Source organism: Tupaia chinensis, unplaced genomic scaffold (assembly GCF_000334495.1).
Source record: "Tupaia chinensis unplaced genomic scaffold, TupChi_1.0 Scaffold000098_2, whole genome shotgun sequence".
Classification (NCBI taxonomy): Eukaryota; Metazoa; Chordata; class Mammalia; order Scandentia; family Tupaiidae; genus Tupaia; species Tupaia belangeri.
In genome coordinates this window covers 1424047-1445065 of record NW_006159561.1, presented here as the reverse complement: position 1 = coordinate 1445065, position 21019 = coordinate 1424047, and the positions used below count along the sequence as shown (strand labels likewise).

Genomic DNA, 21019 nt, shown 5'->3' with positions numbered 1-21019 from the left:
GGAAAGAATACATGTGTAGACAAAGGCTTGGAACCTCACTGGAGTTTGTCCCTTGGATGAAATAAGGCTTCAACTCTTTCAGGATTTCCTACCTTACTTGCTTTGCTTTGCCTTCACAGGATTCTCTCTCAGGAGTGATGCTTTTTCACACTGCCCATGAGGTTTTATGAGGCAATGCTCCACAGTAACTAAGGGGAAGGTTGTACCTTTGCCTTTATAAGAAGGAAGAGGAGGATCAGAAAAGAGGAGGAGGTGACAGAAGTGAACGTCCCCACTATCAGGGCCTGCTCTAGGGCACCACTTTTTTTTTAAAATTAATTATTTATTCATTTCAATTTGACCAGAGAGGGACAGAGAGAGAGAGAGAAAGAGAGAGAGAGAGAGAGAAAGCCGCCAGATCCAGGACTTGAACCACAGTCAGCCATGTGGGAATCCAGTGCCTTTAACCACCATGCCACCTGCCAACCCCTCTAGGGCACCACTTTTAAGAAAAGACATGGAAGTTGAGGATCTGGAACTGATTCTTTTGACACTGTATAGGTCCTTAAATTCTTCTCAAAGCTTTTATAGGTCCTGGTGTAATTGTAAAAAGATCACTAGTGAAATACTGAGAACACAATGAAAAGGTGGCACCTCTGCTTAAACTCATGGTCAGTGCAAAGGTTCAGTGGCTTTGATCCTCCTCAACTCCCTATACTCTTAAATTCAAAGCCCAAGTTTAGTGTCTCGGCAGCCCACACAAGGGTGAAATCAGCTAGATAAGGAGCCCATAACTTGTCCCCATAGATACCTGAGTCATTTCAAGTGTTATGAGCTTATCAGCATCTGGAAGTTTGTCCTATTTCTAAAGAAGGCAATTCTTACTATGCCTGCCTGAATTACATTTTTTTCTACCTTACCCTTAATTCTGCATTATTGCATCTCCTCTACTTCTCAGCTCCCAGATTTCAGAGGCCAATCTATATGTACCACTCCCCTCCCCTTGCTGAGACACTAGTCTAATTAGAGTGGAATAGCTCTCCCCCAGTTTAGCTCTCCCTCAATAGTTTCTCACCTGCATTATATAAAACCCCTCCAGATTTTCTCAGCTGTAAAGGAGTGAGTCCTCCTCTGGATGTTCCACGAGTTAATTTACTTTGGTCTCTTCTTGTAATGTTGATTCATGTCGACTTTTCTCTGTAAGTTTTCAAGGTGTTTTGTTTTTCCTGATCCTTCCTGTGGAGTGGTAATTCCTTGGGAGCAGTTCTTCCCCCTCCCTCCCTTCTCTTTTCTTCATTTTTGTTTCCTCTGCCGTAAAAAGAATGGGGTATCACATATAGCAGGTGCTCAACAAATATTAGTTGAATGAGTGAAATTGGTGGTGATATAATAATATATTAGGTAGGTCATCAGGAAAGTCAAGACATATTTTTCTATGCAAAAATGCATCATAACTTTCCCAATGACCCAATACATATAAAGTAGAAGATGTGCTTGGTAAGGCTCAGGCCATAAGTATGAAATAAAAATTATTTAAGGAAAAATATTAAAATGCTACCTTTATGCTTTGAAAAACTATATTATCCCACAAAGATGTACAGAAATGAAATGTAAGTTAAACATACAAAAAGAAAAATATTAAAACAAGAAATTTACAACTGATGTTTTAGCAGTTATAATGGACATTGTTGAGAGCACATTAATGACAAGGAATTTCATGGAATCTGAGTGGGTGGCTCCGTGTTTCTAGTGTATACACTTCATGATTGGTGTGTCAAGCCAGTAACCAGAGGTCTGAGCCTGAAGCCAACCCTGCCTCTGGGCGTCAGATGGCGCTCATACACCACCAAAGTTTTTACAAACCACTTCAGTCTGTAGTTTCTGTTTTAAAAAGGGATGGCTGTGACTTTAAAGGAAATTCCTCAAAACATTGATTTCTTATAGACTTCTGGGCCATAATTTTGTTCTCCAAAGGGGCAGTTTAATAAGAACACATGGAAATCTTACTATAACACACATAACTCAGATTGTACTGAAGGCCAAATCCTATTTCTGTGAACACAGCTACGCTGTCTTTTCTTGTTTGCTCTTTCTGCATTTTAAACTGTGTCCTTAGGGAGAAAAAAGACCAAAGGAAAAAACAAAGAAAGAAATCTTTAAAGATAGGCTATTACTAGTCTTGGAAATTAATGCTGATCTATAGAGAAACCCAGGGCAGAAGCCTGTGACGTTGGACAAATCACTTACTCTGAGTTCTTTGTACATGGAATGATGACATTTGACTCAGTGTTTCCTAATCTTCAGAGAGGTGATTTCTTATTATGTACTATTAACTCTTATTTTCTTTCTCTGCAAGAACTATTATGCCTTGAAATCTCTTTTCCTATCTTCTTTCTTATTCCTGTGATTTACAAGTAGAGATTAGGGGTAATTTATTAGCCTGCAGAGATGGAGGGGGAAAAAAAAAAAAAAACAAAACTAAAAACAAAGCGAGCTCTGCCATTTACCCACTTTGAGAGTCTTGGTACATGTCCTCTTTAAGCCTCAATTTACTTAGTAACTCAGTAACATGGAGTTAGTAATACATACTTGGGAAGATTTTTTATTTTTCTTTTAAAATAAGAACCAAATAAAATAATGCATATAGGATGACTCATTTTCTTCCTTATATCTCTGAATAATCAACAAATGCAGACTCACACTTACCAAGAATTTGATCCAACCTCTTTAGGGGTTTATTATCATTCTCATTGTTTCTAAGGCATACTGTCCGTTTCTCTTGAAATGACATGTTTGTTTATCCATTCATTCAGCCATAAAACAAATATATACTGAACACCTACTATGCTTCAGGTACTGTTCTAGGTCCTGGCAAAAATAAGACAACACGAATAAAATCCCTTACCTTACGGAATGTATGTTTTATGATAGAAATGAACAATAAACAAGTAAATAGATACATAATTATAAATACATGTATATATTTTCTTTATTCATAACAGAGCACATACACTTGTGTGTGAGAGTGAGTACAATACAATCTTTCTGGTCATGCTGTGATCACCTTCTTCAAGACCTTCAGTCAACACTCATGAGCATTCCTGTCATGCACTCATGAACATTCCTAGTATGTTTCAGGAGGACAGGGATGGGGATTCAATCTGTGGATTTGAACTGTGGTTGCCACTGTGAGCTCTGACTTCTCTTGAGTAGCATATTACCACTGTACCATGGAACCCTGGAATTACAAATATTTATTGTGAAGGAAGCAAACAAGTATCATAGTTAAAAAAAAAAAAGAGGAATGTAGGAGTATTTCAGATAGTATGGCCAGAGAAGGCCTTTCTGGGGAGGTAAAATCAAAATGCAGAGAAAATGGAGATGAAGGTGAATACTTTCCTGTGGTGTAGGTTATGAAATAATTCATACACTTGATACCTGCTGAAAGATTTAATTTTGATCTTCCTTAAATAGAAAATGAAACTATATTTATAACAATGTAATATCACCCATTTCACAGTTTATATTAAGATATGTCTTTGAAAGATTATATCAAACTTAAGTTTTTTTCTCTAAAACTTTGCATTCAATGTAGTCCATAGTAGGTACCCCAGTAAATGCTTGTTTAATGAATGGATACAATAATCCCCCAAAGAGGCAAGACAGATATTATTGCTGCATCTCAGAGTTGACAGGGAACAAGTCATGTGGTTCACAAAAGAGATGAGCTAGAACTGAAATTCTGATTTTTTAAAAATTTTTATTCCAGTGTTCTTTTATTTCACTCTTTAGAATTAAAGTCTGGTCCTTATGCTTATGGAAGTCTTCTTTCATGTAAGAATCACCTTATGCGATAAAGTACAAATAACTCACAGAAAACTAGGGCAATCTTATAGAGAATAAGTTGTCTTTGGGTTACACTGGTATTAATCTGTGTAGAATTATCTACACGACCAACACTCCACCTAAAACATTCTGGACAGGTTCACACTCGCCTGTTGCTGATTCTTGGGCTTGCTTTACAAACCAATGATTAGCTCCAAAATTTCAGTGCTTCTATCTCTCTGTTGTTATTAAAGAATGCCTCCAAAACTTCTGAGGAAGACATGGTGACAGCATCTTACAAAGTGTAGAAAATCAATCTTTATTTTGAAAGTACAATCTGGATTCCTTCACATTGCTATCAATATTCACCCCTTTTTTGTAAACATCTTTTTTTTTAATAGGAAGCAAAGTTCAGCAAGATCTTGTGTATATCTCATGAGTTGATGGATTAAATAGGTAACAAAGATGCCTGAAGAGAATGATGTGAAGAGATCTCCAGCCAAAAACATCTCTAATGGGAATCAGGAATGCTACACTGGTGAGTTTGTTTCCTCATTTTAGAATCTTTGTCTTGCAGTCTTTATTTAAATACAAATCTACTAATCGGTTACTGTAGTAGGTTCTGGGAAAGATACAAAAAAGAATGCAATTTCTTGTTCGCAAAAAATCCATTTATTTATTTATTTATTTATTTATTCATTCATTCATTCATTCATTCATCCATTCATTCCACAAGTACTTCCTGAGCACATCCCACTTGCTAGACACTGTTCAATGTGCTAGGGAAACAAAATAGTTAACATATTTTGAGTGCTTACTATGGGCAGGTACTACCGATCACAGTATTTTTCATGTGTTAACTCATAGTCTCACAGTTCTAATTTATGAGTCAGAAAGTGAAATCCAGAGAGGTTAGGTGACCTCCTCGAGGTTGCACTGACAGGAAATAGTCATAGTAGGATTCAAACATGGGTGATCTGGCTCCAGAACCTGTGCCACATCAGGCACTCTGCCTTTGAAAAGCTCACAACTTGGTGGGGAAAACACATGTGGAAAGAGATGAGCTTGGGTCCAGCAGAACTGTGAGAAAGGAGCAGGTCCAGGAGAGTGCCCACCTGCTGTTGCTTGGAGGAGCTGGGCAGCCTTCAACAGAGAGGTTAAGGTGTATCACGCTGCTAAGATTGCTTTGGTCCATTTTACTTATTTTTAAATATAGTAAAAGGACTATAATACATAAATGACTGATCAAAGGGATGCATGATGTTTAGGTTGGTAAGATACAGCAAGTATACCAAACAGAGAGCTTCACTTTATGTTCATGCTTCTCTGTCATTCAACATCTTTTGCTCTCTGGGTTGTTAGAAGGGCGCTGAGCCAGAAATGGAAATCTCAAGATTTTAGTAGGTCTTCCAGTGCATATGGATCTGTTTATACCCATGAGAAACTAGTACAAGGAGAAAGTGGGTGGCTAAAATCAGTTATATCAAGTGAAGCTTTACCTGTTAATTTTCTGCTTGCTCATTATCCTTCAAAATCTTGCAGCCTTAGCCTACTTTCCTTAAAGTACAATATCATCCCTTATTCCTGCCCGTCTATAGTCCTAAAGGACTCAGATCCTGGCCCACCTTTTTCAGAAAGCCTTCAAAGATTCTTACTACCCACAATAAGCCTACACTTCAAACTCCTGTTATGCATATAACCTCCAACTCCTGTTTGCTTATAATCTCAGACTCCTACATTGTTCTCAATCTCAAATTCCTGTGGTGTTTATAATCTGTAACTCTTATTGTGCTTGTAATCTCAAACTCCCATGATATTTATAAAGTCACCATTCATCTCACTAGTAACTATGAAATGCTTGAAATAGCTGATATTTTCCCATTATAACTTTACATTTTGTATCTCTTTACACTCATACTCAGTACACTTTTCCTCAAACTAAAACTTTCAGTTAGCTGTACATCTAGGATAGGGTCTCCTTTTAAAATCAAGGAAATCCTGGGCAGGCCATATGACATGGTGGTGAATCGAGCTGTATCCCACACAGCCCACTGTGTGGATTGACCTGAGTGGCTTGATAAACACGTTGAGCATATGTGCATGTATGCCGCAAATCCTGATAGGGTGGAGAAATGGAGGAGAAGGGTTTGCAGGGTTACTACACCCCCTTGGGGAGGTGCTTTCTCCCTCTTTCTCTCTGGCAAGCCCATGTGCCCTCTGACAAATTAAAATAATAATATGGGGACCAGTAATTAGCATAATGGCTGTGTCGCTGGAGTCCCATGTAGTTGTTCATGGTTTGAGTCCTGGACCCGGTGGCTTAAACTCATGCTGGGCGCATGTGCGTGCCTGCCCAAGATCCCGAGAGGAGAATGGAGGAGAAGGGATTGCAGCGTGGCCATCCCTTTGGGGGGTGATTTTTCACTTTCTATCTCTCTGTCTCTCTGTCTTTATGGAGAGCACATGCGCCTATAGCAAAAACCTCTCCAAAAAAAAAAAAAAGAAAGAAAGAAAGAAAAAAAAAGAAAGAAAGTTAAGAAATCTTAACCATTTACCTGTAAGTTTCTCTCCTTTATCCTTGTAAACATAAATCACTTACTAAATATCAGTTCCCTTGTGATCAATTTGAATAGTAATACTTTTGTATGTACTTTATTTATACTGAAGTTATAAAAATTTATAGTATCAGCATGGTTGTTGCCATTTTTGAGGTTATTTACAATGTTGTGTGTATCTTTTTAAAACATTTTAAAAATAGATACGAAATGCACACAAAATTTAATTTATCATCTTTATCCACTTGGGTGTCCTTTAAAAATCTCCCAGCTTTTGAGTTAAAAAAATCTGAATACATTTTAAAATTTTTATACTTCATGGGACCTGCAGCTGGCATAATGGCTCTGTTGCTGGACTCTGATGTAGTTGACCTCAGTTCAAGTCCCGGACCCAGTGACTTAAACTCACGCCGGGCATGTGTGCGTGCGTACTCAAGATCCCAGGAGGAGAATGAAGGAGAAGGGATTGCAGCATGGCCATCCCCCTGTGGGCGTGGGGGGTGATTTCTCACTTTCTGTCTCTCTGTCTCTCTCTGTCTTCTGAGCACACGCACCCTATAGCAAAAGCTTCTCCAAAAAAGTTTTTATACTTCATTAATATTTTATCAATGTATAGGGTCCATATATTTATTAAAGATATTTCTTTGGAGTATTCTTATCCCCTTTATACTGTTGTATGATAAAAGCAAAACACATAATAGATGCATACATCAGGAAGATATTTATGTAGTAAATTTATCATATCTTAATTTTTATATTTCTAATTAGTGTTAGGTAATGAAAGGCTTATTAAGTGCAAGTCATGGCCAACTGTACCTAAGAAACCAAGCTCAACACGTTATGCTTTTTTTTAAGTTTTAATATATTTGTTTCTTGAGAGAGGAAGACAGGCGCCCCCAACAGTGTCTTTATGTCAGGATCCATCTCCAGTCTCATCCAGCCAGGATCATGGGCATGCATGCAGGCACCTGGCATGTACAGAAAGGCCCTGCATTGCAAGCCTTTTCAGTACTCATAGGTGACAGTGGATATTTTTGACATTACATTGAATACCGTTATGCTTTTTATGCTTTTTTTTAAGTTTTAATATATTTGTTTCTTGAGAGAGGAAGACAGGCGCCCCCAACAGTGTCTTTATGTCAGGATCCATCTCCAGTCTCATCCAGCCAGGATCATGGGCATGCATGCAGGCACCTGGCATGTACAGAAAGGCCCTGCATTGCAAGCCTTTTCAGTACTCATAGGTGACAGTGGATATTTTTGACATTACATTGAATACTGGGGATTTCAAATCTAAGCAGTACTAATATGACATTCCTAACACTAATAGCTAACACTTGTCAAACAGGTATATTGCCAGAAATTATTTTAAGTTGACTTATGTTTAATAAATTGACTTATTCATTGAAAGCACAGGTCATAGTCAACATGAAGAGTAGTAGCTTATACCTAACCATGAAGTAGACTTACAGTGAATGCAGGTGTGTTTTGTACTCTCCTAAGTTTGTTTTTGGGATCTAAAGCACATATTGCTATTATGGGTTGAACTATGTGCCTTCAAAATTCATACTTTGAAGTCCAACTCCTAATGCCTCAAAATGTGACTTTTGGGAATAGAGTAGTTATAGATGTAACGAGTTTAGATGAGGTGACTACTCCAATATAAATAGTATTTTTGTAAAAGGGGAAATTGGGACACAGACACATGAACAGGAAGAATATCATGTGAAAACAAAGATTGAAAACAGTGTGGTGTTTCTACAAGACAGGATATCAATGTTGTCAGCAAACTACCAGAAGCCAAAAGAGAGACATGAAACTGCCCTCAAAAGAAATCAAGGGACCCAGCAGTTGGTGTAATGGCTATGTGGTTGGACTCCCATGTAGTCGACTGCAGTTCGAGTCCTGGACCTGGTGGCTTAAACTCACGCCGGGCGTGTGTGTGTGCGTGCCCAAGATCCCAAGAGGAGAATGGAAGAGAAGGGATTGCAGCATGGCCATCCTCCCTGGGGGTGATTTCTTGCTTTCTATCTCTCTGTCTCTCTCTGTCTTTCTGGCGAGTGCATGCGCCCTATAGCAAAAACCTCTTCAAGAAAAAAAAAAAAAAAAAAAAAGAAATCAACACAGCCGACACCTTGATCTTGGACTTCTGGCCTTCAGAACTAAGATGAAAACTTTTTTATTGTTTGACTCACTTGCTTGTGGTACTTTGTTATGGCAGACCTAGCAAACCAAACTATACTAGATTGGCAATTCCTTGAATTTTCTTTTGATGTCCCAAGTCTTAGCACATAAAATGTATGAGAAAGAAATTAATGAGTATTACTTTATTAAATCCAACAAAATATAGTGTCATGGGTTTTTAAATGGCAGGGAAAACAGATATGCAGAGAGATGAGTTCTCAGCTATAACTTACCTGCTGTTAGGGAGGGAACTATTCCTGTCAAGGAAAAATTTAAAGTACATGGTATTGGCTTCGCACATGATTGCAAATGTCAAAATTCCATTAATTTGATTTTTAAAGTTTAAGGTATTCTGCCATTTGGTTACTCAGTATATGAATAGAATGACATTTATTCTACTTGGCTCTCTGTAAACTACACATGCACATTTATTTGAAGGGTATCATTTATCCCTTTAATGAGTATTTTGGGAGCAAACCCTGTTGGGCTAAACAGGATGTATGATCTAAAGGAAAAGAACATTCTCTGAAACTTTAGACTTTAATGGAATACAAATGTAACATAGATGAAAGTATTAAGTTACAGTGAAAAACAGTGTGGGATTAAGTGGCAATGAGTGATGTAGACAAGACAATTTATAGAGTTTAGAGAAGGCATAGAATGACTAGCTAAAGCCTTATGAAGGAGGTAAGATTCTATCTAGCTTTGGTTGTTGGAAAGGAAGAAGAAACTTCCTTTTGGACTGGAGGTATAGCATGACCCAAAAAAGGCATTACTAAGACCTGTTTTTTGAGGAAGAGTAATGATTTTTCCATTTCTTGGCAGGAGTGGAAAAACTTTTTTTCCTTTTTATTTTTTTGAAGAGGTTTTTGCTATAGGGCACGTATGCTCGCCAGACAGACAGAGAGAGACAGAGAGACAGAAAGCGAGAAATCACCCCCCAGGGGGGATGGCCACACCGCAATCCCTTCTCCTCCGTTCTCCTCTCAGGATCTTGGGCACACATGCACATGTTCCCGGTGTGAGTTTTAAGCCAACGGGTCCGGGACGCAAACCACAGTTGACCACATGAGAGTCCAGCGACACAGCCATTACGCTAACTGCTGGTCCCTGGAAAAACTGTTTAAAGACAACTTATTGAGCATTTTCTATTTGCAAGGCATTGTGCCAACAATTAAGTGTGTCATTTAACTTAACCCATAAACTAGTTCTATGAAGTACAGCTACAAATTCCATTTCCATAGGGGGAAATTCAGGCTCAGGGAGATCACGTCACTTGCACAAGGTCAGGCAGCTAGTCAATGATCTTGGTCTCTCCCTCATAAAGGTTTGTGGGCTAATACATCTGCTCCTATCTCAATTTTCTAAATCTAGATATAACCTAAATGTCAACTTCTCTCTTCAAAGTTTCCCTTCCTTTGGTCTATTTAAGAAAAGGTGAATTTATCTTGTGTTTTTTTTCTAAACTATTTTTAGTAGCAGATGTTCCTGCCTATTTCTCTCAGCATGGGCCTACAGCTCTACTTAGACCCTAATGATGAAGGTCCTCATGATATGATGCTGCTACTGTGACGCAGGCTTTAGTAGAATGATGATGAGAAGGACATAATATCTTTTGCTACTTTATTCCTTAAATCTTTACCACATCCTCAATACAAAACTAGAGGAATAAACTAGAGATTCTATTCATTAGGTGATAGATTTAGCTGTGGAGACAGAGATCTAACATCAACAATGTCTTAAATATGTCAGAAGTTTGTTTCTGAACCATATAAAAGTGAACCATTTTGGTAACTTTCCCTCATGACAGAGACAGGGAGTCCAGACTTGGAGCTCTGCCATTGCAAGGCAGCTGTGTGCAAGGCCCAAATGGTGCACATTTGTGTCATGTTTTGGTAGAGTCTTTTTATTTATTTTTTTTTGAGAGAGATTTTTTGCTATGGGGCATGTGTATTTGCCAGAGAAACAGAGAGGGAGAGACAGAGAGACAGGAAGCAAGAAATCACCCCCCAGCAGGGATGACCGTGCTGTAATCCCTTTTTCTCTATTCTCCAGTCCTGTCATGTGGGAGTCCAACGCCTTAACCACTGTGTCACCTACTGGCCTCATGGTTGAGTCTTTTAAAGAACATGTCCTGAAAGTTGCACACCTCATTTCACAACCATCCCATTGGCCACAACTTAGTCACATGGTCCAATCTAGCATCAAGAGAGACTGGAGAATGTTGTCTATCTTTAGGGTGACCAAGAAGTCTTCTAAAGTTCAAAGAGATTTTTGCTATAGGGTGTGTGAACTCACAGAAGAGAAAGAGAGACAGTGAGAAATCAACCCGCAGAGAGGATGGCCACACCACAATGCCTTCTCCATTCTCCTCTTGGGAAATATTACATGGAAATAAAGAAAAAACATTAAAATTGACTGCTGTTAGGGTGAATAGTTTTTATTTTCTCCATCCTTCCACTTCTCTCCTTTCATTTTTTTTTTTTTTAAGGTTTTTGTCATAGGGCATGTGTACTTACCAGAGAGAGACACAGAAAGGCAGTGACAGGGAAAGTGAGAAATTATCCCTTAGGGGTGATGGCCATGCTGCAGTTTCTTTTCCTCCATTCTCCTCTTGGGATTTTGGGCACACATGCAAACATATCCAGTGTGATTTTCAAGCTGTCAGGTTTGGGGCTTGAGCAGTGGTTGGACATGTGGAAGTCTAGCACCTTAACTGCTATGCCATCTGCTGTTACCCACCTCCCATTTAAAAAAAAATTGCTATGGGCATGTGCACTCACTGAAGAAAGAAAGAGAGAGAGAGAGGGAGAGAGAGAGAGAGACAGAGAGAGAGAGCGAGCGAGCAAGAGAGAGAGAAAGCAACTCCTAGGTTGGATCACCATCCCTCAATCCCTTCTCCTTCATTCTCCCCTTGGGATATTTTGGGTATGCACACACACATTCCCTGCATGTTTTTCAAGCTCCTAGGTCTGGAACTAGAACCATGCAGTTGCCCATGTGGAATCCATTATTTACCATGCCACCTAGTTGGCCCTGCACCTTTCTTCCCTCCTTTTTAAAAAAATAATCATTTAGTTTAATGTATTATTATTATTTAATTTGACCAGAGAGAGAGAAAGTGAGAAAGCAAGCCACCAGGTCTGGAACTTGAACCACAGTTGGCCATGTGGGAGTCCAGCACCTTAACCATCATGCCACCTGCCAACCTCCTGCATCTTCCTTTCCAAGTAAATGAGACATTTAACTACAATGAAGTTCTCACATCATATGAATAACTTGGGTCTCAAAGATTATGTTTAAAAATTCCAAGTTGAGTGACATAACAACTGTTACAAATGCAGTCAAAGAGGTATTTCATTCACATCATCAACGGTTTCCTTGTCAAAAGCTAAATAGAAGTTAATGTTGATCCTGGTCCCTGACTGGTAGCCACTGGTTTCAAACTTTGCTGTACATTAGAACCAGCCTGTCAGTGTCTTTCTCAGGGATTCTAAATTAATTGGTCTTGATCATGTCCTGGTCTTCAGGCATGCACATGTGATTTTCATGTACAACTACCATTGGAAATCTGCTTCCAGCCGTTTCATAGATATATTTATGATAGGATGTTCTGAGTTAGTGATTTATTTAGAGCTTTTTCCAAAGCACTCTTTTCTGGGTGGCAGAGAGAGTAAACTGTTGAGCAGCATTGAGGATCTGGTAGAATTAGAGACAAAGTGGAGGTTCAGAGTTCTCTAGATCCAAAATGAAGGAAGGACAATGTGAAGCAAGACACAGTGCTTTATGGTTTGGGAAACAAGATGATTGAGCCAGCCAAAAGTAAGGGGAGGATAAGCTCAGTATGTGGAGACAAAAGGAAGAGGCTACTCTGACCTTTTGAGTGAAAATTCTAACCTTAAGAGTTTATAATGCACTTTATGGAGGAGTGTTAGCACAGAGTAGAATTAGCCTATTTTCTCTCAGTCATTCCTTTTCTAAGTCTGCTTGGTTGGTCACCTGTGCAGTGAAGGGCTGGGGTAGGCAGGCTGAACCCACCCTGCACTTCCCAATGACTTATCCTTTCAGGGCACCATGAACAGTTCCTACCAAATAAGAAGACATTTAAAACGACCTCAACCTTCAAATTTTCCTAAATTACTTTGCTCTTTGATTTTGTTATATTTTTAAATTTGTTTTGTTTTTTAGATTTTTACAGTGGGGCATATGTGCTCACCAGAGAGAAACAGAGACAGAGAAGGAGGGAAAGTGAGAAATCACCCACCTGGGGTCGGGTGGCCACACCACCATCATTCTCCTCTTGGGATATTGAACATGCACATGTGCCTGGCATGCTGGGGCTGGGATTCAAACTGTGGAGTTAGCCATCTCTGCTATGTAGGTTTTTTTTTTTTTTTCTCTTTCTTTTCTTCAAAGTTTGTCTACTAATTTCTTCCATAAGAGAAAAAAGTGGAGAGAGAGAGATAGAGAGAGATACCAACCAAGGGTTTCCCCACAGGATTTTGGGCACACAAGGCCTGCCTCTGGCATGTGTAGGCCAGGACCTGCCCATGTGGCCTTAGTGTCTCTGAATGCTGAGTAACTGCTATGTAGCTGACCCATCCAAGGGTCTTAAAGGAGATCTTTTAAAAGTGGGACAGGTTAAAAAAAATGGAAGAAGTTCAGATTGGTAATATTTGACCTATTAATGTTTGGAGACATGGAGCCAGTTAATGATATCTGGATGAATAGTATTTTGCTTCAGTTTCCCTTAAATATTTTTTTTTGCTCTTTATAGGCATTTATTTGTTGTATTTCTGCATCTACTTGCTCTTCAATAATTAGTATCATACACTCAGATAGAATAACATTAAATTACTCCGTCTTGGATCATATTCTATTTCTGCCCTATAGTAGTTTGTTTTAATAGACCATTTGTTTTTCACTTTAAGTGCAATAAAAATATTGAGTTTGGCCTTTCTCCATTTTTTCCCTGCCAACCACTGGAGGTAATGGTATGTAAAATTTATTCTTGCCTTGGAGCACTGTAGTTAAAAGTTCTAGTCATTCTCTTTGAAAAGTTAAGCTATTTAAGTCTCAGTTTCTCTCTTAGAAAGGGAAATACAGGACCAGCAGGTGTCATTGTGATTAAGGTGCTGACTGTCACATGGCCAACCACAGTTCAAATCCTGGACCCAGCACCTTGAAACTCAGACTGGGTACATGTGTGTGTGTCCAAAATCCTGAGAAGAGAATGGAGGAGAAGAGTTGTGATGTGGCCATTCCCCCTTGAGTGATGATTTCTCACTGTCTCGCTCCCTCTCTCTGGCAAGTGCATGTACCCTATAGCAAGAATCTCTCTCTCAAAAAAAAAAAAATAAATAAAGGGAGATAAGATTATTCTTGGGTTGTCTTTTTACTGCTATATTAAGATTTTTAAATATTATTTGGATTTTAAAAAACTATTTTTACAATGTTGAGACAATTTGGGCAGCAATATAAATAAAATAATACAGGATTATGATCCAAAATATGAAATAAATATCAATACTGATATAAATAAATGATCGACTAATAAATAAATGAGGGCGAATAGGCCAATTTGAGCAGAAGAATTACAAAAAATTCCAAAGTCTAATCCATTTTTCAATATTAGGTCAAAACTAAGTGTCCAGAAATAAATAAAACAAACTATAATTATGAAGAACTAAGGACATCCTAAAGAAATCTTGGGATCAGCAGATGATGTAACGGTTATATTGCTGAACTCCCATGTAGTTTACTGCAGTTTGAGTCCTGGAGCCAGTGGCTTAAAACCCATGACAGGTGTGTGTGCATGAGTGCCCAAGATCATGAGAAGAGAATAGAGAAGTGATTGCAGTGTGACCATCTTCCCCTGGAGGTGATTTCTTGCTTTCTGTCTGTCTCTCTGTCTCTCCAGTGAACTCACATGCCCTATAGCAAAAATCTCTCTTAAAAAAAAAAAAACCTCGACATCTGATATTATTGAGGTAAACATTGGAGAGATTAGGGAGGTTGGTTGGAGGGGGAATTCTCTCTTCAAAAAGCTATTAAAACAAAATTGATAACTTTCTGTCATTGAAAAGGAAGGCGAGCCCTTGAAGTTCTTTTTATCTTTGTTTTAAGTGACTTTTAAGCTTATAATCCTACAATATAGGGTTTTGGTGATCCAATAGAGTCTTTTTATTTTTTCTCCCCACTCTGAAAAAAGAGGTTAGAGTAATTATCTTTTGATGGTGTCTAGGAGAGTAAGCTTTGGCAATTTCATTCTTTCTTTTTCTTTATCTTTTAAAAAAGTTTATTTCTTCCATAAATGAGGGAAATAGAAAGACTAAGAGAGGGAGAGAGAAAGAAAGCACTCCTATGCAGTATCAACCTCCAGCTTCAGCCAGCACTAGAACATGGGCACCCGCATGACTCAGGGAGGTCTGTGAATGTGAATTTGGAATTTTCCCATGTGGGCCAGCTTCACAGAACACATTTTACCACTGTGTCATATTCTGCCCCTGCCCTCTTCTCTCTATCTACCCACCCATTTCCAATATTATTTTATGGATATTAAAAAGCTATTCAACTAGCCAAGAGACAAATATTTTTGGAAAAGTAACAATACATCTGTTACTTATTCTGCAGAGACTATTTCTATTAATATTTTCATTTTGAAGCTCTGGAGGAGATGGATAAACTTGAAGGTGTGAAAGGATAAGGGAGGATCTAGGGCAGAGAACCCAGTGGGTGTGTCAGGGATTTCTACTGTTATTGAGCAAGGCTCAGCCATCATCACCTCTTACCTGCTTCCCTGTGTCTGCAGGGCCTGTTGGAAGTTTATATTTGCATAATGCTTCTTAATGCATCCTTTTAGCTACTTCATCATTTTGAGGAGCTGGCTTGTTAAATCTTGTTTCATGTGAAATCATTTAGTGTCAATGCTTTATTTATTATAAAGACCTAAGAGCAAAGGTGCACTAGGATAAATTATGCAAATATTAACTGGTTGTTTTCATTGTTATTTTTTCCCCTCTTCTTTATTTGAGGAATGTATCATGGTCTAATTTTCATGGTGAAGGGATTTTCATAGTACAGAAAGAGAAAAAGGCCTTCCTCCTTTCCTCCTTTCTGTCGTTCCTTCCTCTCTACCTTTTTCTTCATAAAAACTTGAGGATTTAGAGTTAATGGGAATGATTGGCCTAAAGGAAAATGAAAATAAATAAGGATTTTGAAGGCCTGGAAAAAGTGAGGCAGAAGATTCTTCCTAAAGTGATAAAAAGAAAGAGATTTGAGCATCCCATAGGAAGTGGCAAGGACTGGGAAGATGAGAAGAGCCTAGAAAAATGTTACCTAGGAGGAGGAGAGGTCTGGGGCACTGGAATTGCCAGACCAAGGAAAGATCACTTATCCCTAGAGGTGACATGGAAACCAGAATCCTTGACCTTTCCAGACCATCCTGGGCTTAGAGAATGAAGATGTCAATGGTGTTCACTGCGAATTGTTGGTTAGAGGCTCTCCTTCTGTTTCTGCACTCCACATAACCCACATCCATCCTGGTGCAGCCTGGAAGGGAGGGAGTGCTCATCGTGTCTGGGAAGAAAATGCATGCTCACTGACTTATTAAGTTGATTAAAAAGCAATAAAACGGCAATATTTCTTCAACACCTGCGCTTGTGAACTGAGACTTATATCTGTTGCACTAGAATTAATTCATGGCTAATCAATTTGAAGGGAAAATTGATCTTCCATACCCAAAGCATGTGTTTGAATAAGCCCCAACAAAAGCAGAAACTTCATGGAACTAGTGAAAAGGGAGAAGAGAAGTAAAAGGTGTAAATGAATATACAGGGTTTGCTTTTCTATACAGTCTCAGGGCTCAAGTCCTAGCCAGGGTTTCTTTTTCTTTTTCTTTTTTTTCTTTATTGTAATTTATGATTCAAATATAATCATTATATATATTTGTAGGAAACAGAATGGTCTTTAAAGCATTCTTATGGTGTGTAATAAACAGATCAAGGATATAAACATTTTCACCACTTTCAGTATTTACATTGTGTTGTGAACAGTTGAAACACTCTCCAATAGTTATTCTTCAGGTATATATCGAATTGTCTTGACATTCTTTATTGTGAAGTTCAGTTCTTAAAAAATATATATTGATTAAAAATCAGGCAACAAGCATCTCATATATTAACAAAGAAAATCTTAACATAGCCAATGAAAGAAGAATTTGTACTTCGCATGTAGAGGATTGTGGGAGATAAAGAGTTTATAATGAAAAAATTCATGAATATCAAGTCATTGGTCCAGATAGAGATAAGTAAAATTGTACATGACAATAGTTCATGTACAATTCCTAATACGAAGTGGTAGAAAAAGAATACTTTTACTCACATTCTGAGTTCTTGCAAGACCATAGTGCTATACTGTACATAAAGAAATAAATCCTCAAGAAAGCAAAGGTAAAACAAAATTGTAAAGGGAACTTTAAAAGTGGAGAGATGGGAAAGCCAGTGATTTGCTGATTTATAGGATTTATGAAGTTCTTGACTTCAGACATTTTTTAATTCATTTCAAAGAAAGACTCAGTTATAACATTTTGAATCCTCTATTATCTAGTTTTATATAATAAATAGTGGTTATGCAAAATACATAAATTGATACCTGTGGAGACAATTGTCTATCAAATAATTGGTGGATTTGTGTTTAAATTTGCTTGTGTTGAATTGTTGCATGTACATTCAGTTTAATGTTATTATCATCTGTGTGGACTTAACCTTTTTTGCCCAGTTGTTTTGTGTTCTCTTACTTCTCTTTGTCGCTTTTTAGATTTCCTGGTATAGTAGTCCCTGAAGTATTTCCTAAAGAGCTGGTTTCGTTTTGGTGAATTCTTTCAGCATTTGTTTATCTGAGAATGATTTTATTTCTCCTTCCAGTATGAAGAATAATCTTGCTGGGTATAGTACTCTTGGCTGAAATTGCTTTTTTTTTTCAGTTTTAAATATGTCTTTTCTTTCTTTCCTTGCCTGCATTGTTTCAACTGAGGGATCCAATGTTAGTCTAATGGGATAAACTTTTAAGTAACTTGGCACTTCTCTCTTGCCAGTTTTAGAATTTTCCCTTTCTTTTTGATTTTTTTTTTTTTTTTTTTTTACAATTTGGCCACAATATACCTTGGGAAGGATCTTTGTATGTTATATCTATTTGGTGTCTTTTTTATATCCTGGATTTGAATGTCTTCATGCCTTGCTAAATTTGGAAAATTTTCAACTAATATATTATAAAACATGTTTCTATTACTTTACCTATCTCATCACCTTCTGATATACTTATTATGTGGATATTTGGCCATTTAATGGTGTCTTGGATTTCCCATATACTGTCTTCAGTTTTAGTGGGCATTCTTTTATTCTCTTCAATGGCTTGGACTAAATCAGAGGTTTTGTCTTCAAGGTCAGAGGTTCTTTTTTCTTCATGGTATAATTGGCTGTTGATACTTTCGAGGGAGGTTTTGATTTCCTGCTACTGTCTCCAGAAGTTCTATTTGATTCTTTTTCAGTGTTTCCATCCTTCATATCATAGAAGGATTTTATCATCATCTGCAATTGGTTCTCTGTTTTCTCTTTCATTCAGTATTCTGAATTCTTTTTCCGGCCTTTCTATGATCTTTTGTATTTTATCCATTGTTGGTGAGGAGTTATGATCCTTTGAGGGGGAGATATTTTCTGATTTTCCCTTATTTCTTTGGTCTCTGTTCTGATTTTTAGTCATTGGATTGTATACTCACTTCTTCCTACTTCTTTGGAGTATGTTTCTGTAACTGTGTGTTCCTGCCCTTCTTTATGATGTATGTAAGCTTTGTGCCAATTTTCCTCTACTTCTGTCTCTGGAATTGTATGGTCTCCCTGTTGCTCCTTCTTTCTCTGCAATTGCAGGAAGCAAGTATTGGTTCTGGAAGGCTGGAGAACCCCTCCTCCCTCACAGCAGGTTGGGCAGGGGTCCGTGCTGATGAGCTCAAGTCAAGTGACTTGGCTCAGTTCTTCTGCCTGTTTGTCCTTCTATCTTTGGGATTACAGGATTTCCCTGCTGCTCCTTCTTTCTCTGATCCAGGGTTTCTTTTGTAGAAAGTATACATTTTAAGTTCTAGGGGTTTACAAATTATATAGACCAAAGTTTTGGGTGTGATTGAAAGGAGTCATCCAGCTTCACTAACGAGTTGTGTTTTCCTTTTAAATCTCACTAAATGCACTTTCTTATCAATCAGAGGAGCGTTGGTTTGGGAGTTTGGACCCTGGACTCCAAACGTGGCCTTGGACAAGCCCTAGTTTCCTGATTGTGAATAAAAGAGGCTCAGCATTCCTAGAATTTGTCAATGTGGAGGTTGAGGGTAGGGAGGTGGGTGTGGGGAATATGTAATGTGAAGAACACTGGACTTGTTCTGAAGACTTGGCCTTAAAGTTTGGCTTTTACCACTTAGAAGCTTTTATGATCTTTGGAAAATTATACACTTTTTCTCAACTTCAGTTTCCTATATTGGCAAGTAAAGATACTTACAAACCAAATGCACTGGTCTATGTAGAAGTGCTTCATAAATTATAAAGAACTACACAAATTTAAGACCGTTTTGCTATTTGGCAAATTTTTTTTAAATGAATTATTTTATTTAACTTTATTCATTATTATCATCATTATTGTTTTCCAGTTTGATCAGGGAGAGACAGAGAGAGAGGAAGTGAGAAAGCAAGCTACCAGGTCTGAGACTTGAACCGTGGTCGGTCATGTGGGAGTCCAGTGCCTTTAACCACCATGCCCCTTGCCAGCCCCTTGGCAAAGATTTTTAAGTCCCTAAAATATGGTACTTGGATTTGAAGAAAAAATAAGAGGATCCCAAGATAACACTTCAGTTCTCAGTAAACTTTTAGTTCAGAGGAGACAAAACTAATATACATGAAATAATTAGAAGACATTTTGCAAAATAAAAAAAAAATTAAAGTTTCCTGAGGCAGGATATGAAGAGCTGGAGTTAGACATTTGCATGTTATTTTAAAAATTGTGCATTTTAGGTAAAAAACAATTATTCACCAAGTATTCTAAAATCTGCTATAACTGAAATAGATATATCTTGTCCCCCTTCCCCCCCACTCTGGAATTTTATATATCACAGCAGTAAGTATTCCTAGGATCAGAACATACAAGGAGCATTTCTGCCTGGGAATCTCTAAATCTGTTAAATCCTTGACCAATAAAGAATCTTGTCACTTTGATTTCTTGAAAGTAGCTTGTCTACCACTAACACGCATTTTTGAAAGAAATGATAGTGCTATGCCACTGTGCTTTATGTAAATTAGACCATTTAATCCTCAAAAAAATCTTATGATTAAATCATTATGATCATCAATATCCTCTGTGTAAAAAAGAGGAAACTGAGGCACAGATTAAGTACAAGCAGCTAAGCCCAAACCTGAACTTGGGTAGCCTTATCCAGGGCCTTGGGTATAATTAAGTGTTCTGTAGCTGACATTAAAATAGTCATCTTTTATTTCTTAATCTTTGCTGACAACAAAATTTATACACTGTACAGTATAGAGCACTCAAACTTCTTCAGGACAATTTTTTTTTGTTTGTTTTATAACTTTATTTGAAAATCAGCAGTTCTCATCCACATTGACTGTTTGTAGATTTTTGAATGTGGTAACAGGTACATAGGTCACCAGAATGTAGAGCTTGTTGGGTGAATTTTCATCCTCGTTTCATTTTCTGGACAACCGCATGCAGATTCGATATGGGACATTCCTTATTCCTTTGGCCCAGACAGCTTTGTTGAACTTGGTATCAATGCGCACATCTGGAGTCCCCATCTCTTTCATGGCAAATTTCCAGATTTCTTTGAGTGCCCGAGGGGCATGTTTCTTGAAGCCCACGCCATGGATGCGCTTGTGAATGTTGATGGTGTATTCCTGGGTCACCACCTCGTTGATGGCAGAACAGCCCTTCTTCTCACCACCCTTCTTTGCCGGAGCCATTCTGCCGGGCCCAAGCTGGAAAGGAGGACAATTTTTTTTGAAACATCATTTTATTTTATTTAAAATAAGCATATCTATGACAATCTGTTAGTTGGTTAGTTTTGGGAGAAATCAGTGAAGACAATATTTAACAAAAACTAGTATTTTTTTTTTCTAAGAATTCTCTAGAGTGATAATACTGGGATGTAGAGTCATAAACTCATATCTAAGTAAATAATAAAAAGACTGAAAAAAGGGAAAAGGAAACAAAGGAGACAACAGGATGAGATTTTGAAAAGACAGACTAGAAAAACAACATATGTTAGATTTATTTTAATGCAACTCATTTGAATTTAGCGCATATTGTGAACAGTTTTACTGTGTTATTTGAATATCCAGAGAAATTTTTTTTGTTAGTACTTCCTCATTTTATGTTAAATCAGGTATTTATACATCTAGATATCTACTACTAGGGCAAAAGTAGCA

General features: G+C 37.9%; 1 pseudogene; it reads right to left on the bottom strand.

Moving 5' to 3' along the window:
- The window catches only part of LOC106734354 (60S ribosomal protein L31 pseudogene), a 67081-nt pseudogene extending 46527 nt beyond the window's left edge, over window positions 1–20554 (bottom strand).
- Window positions 20555–21019: the final 465 nt, after the last annotated feature.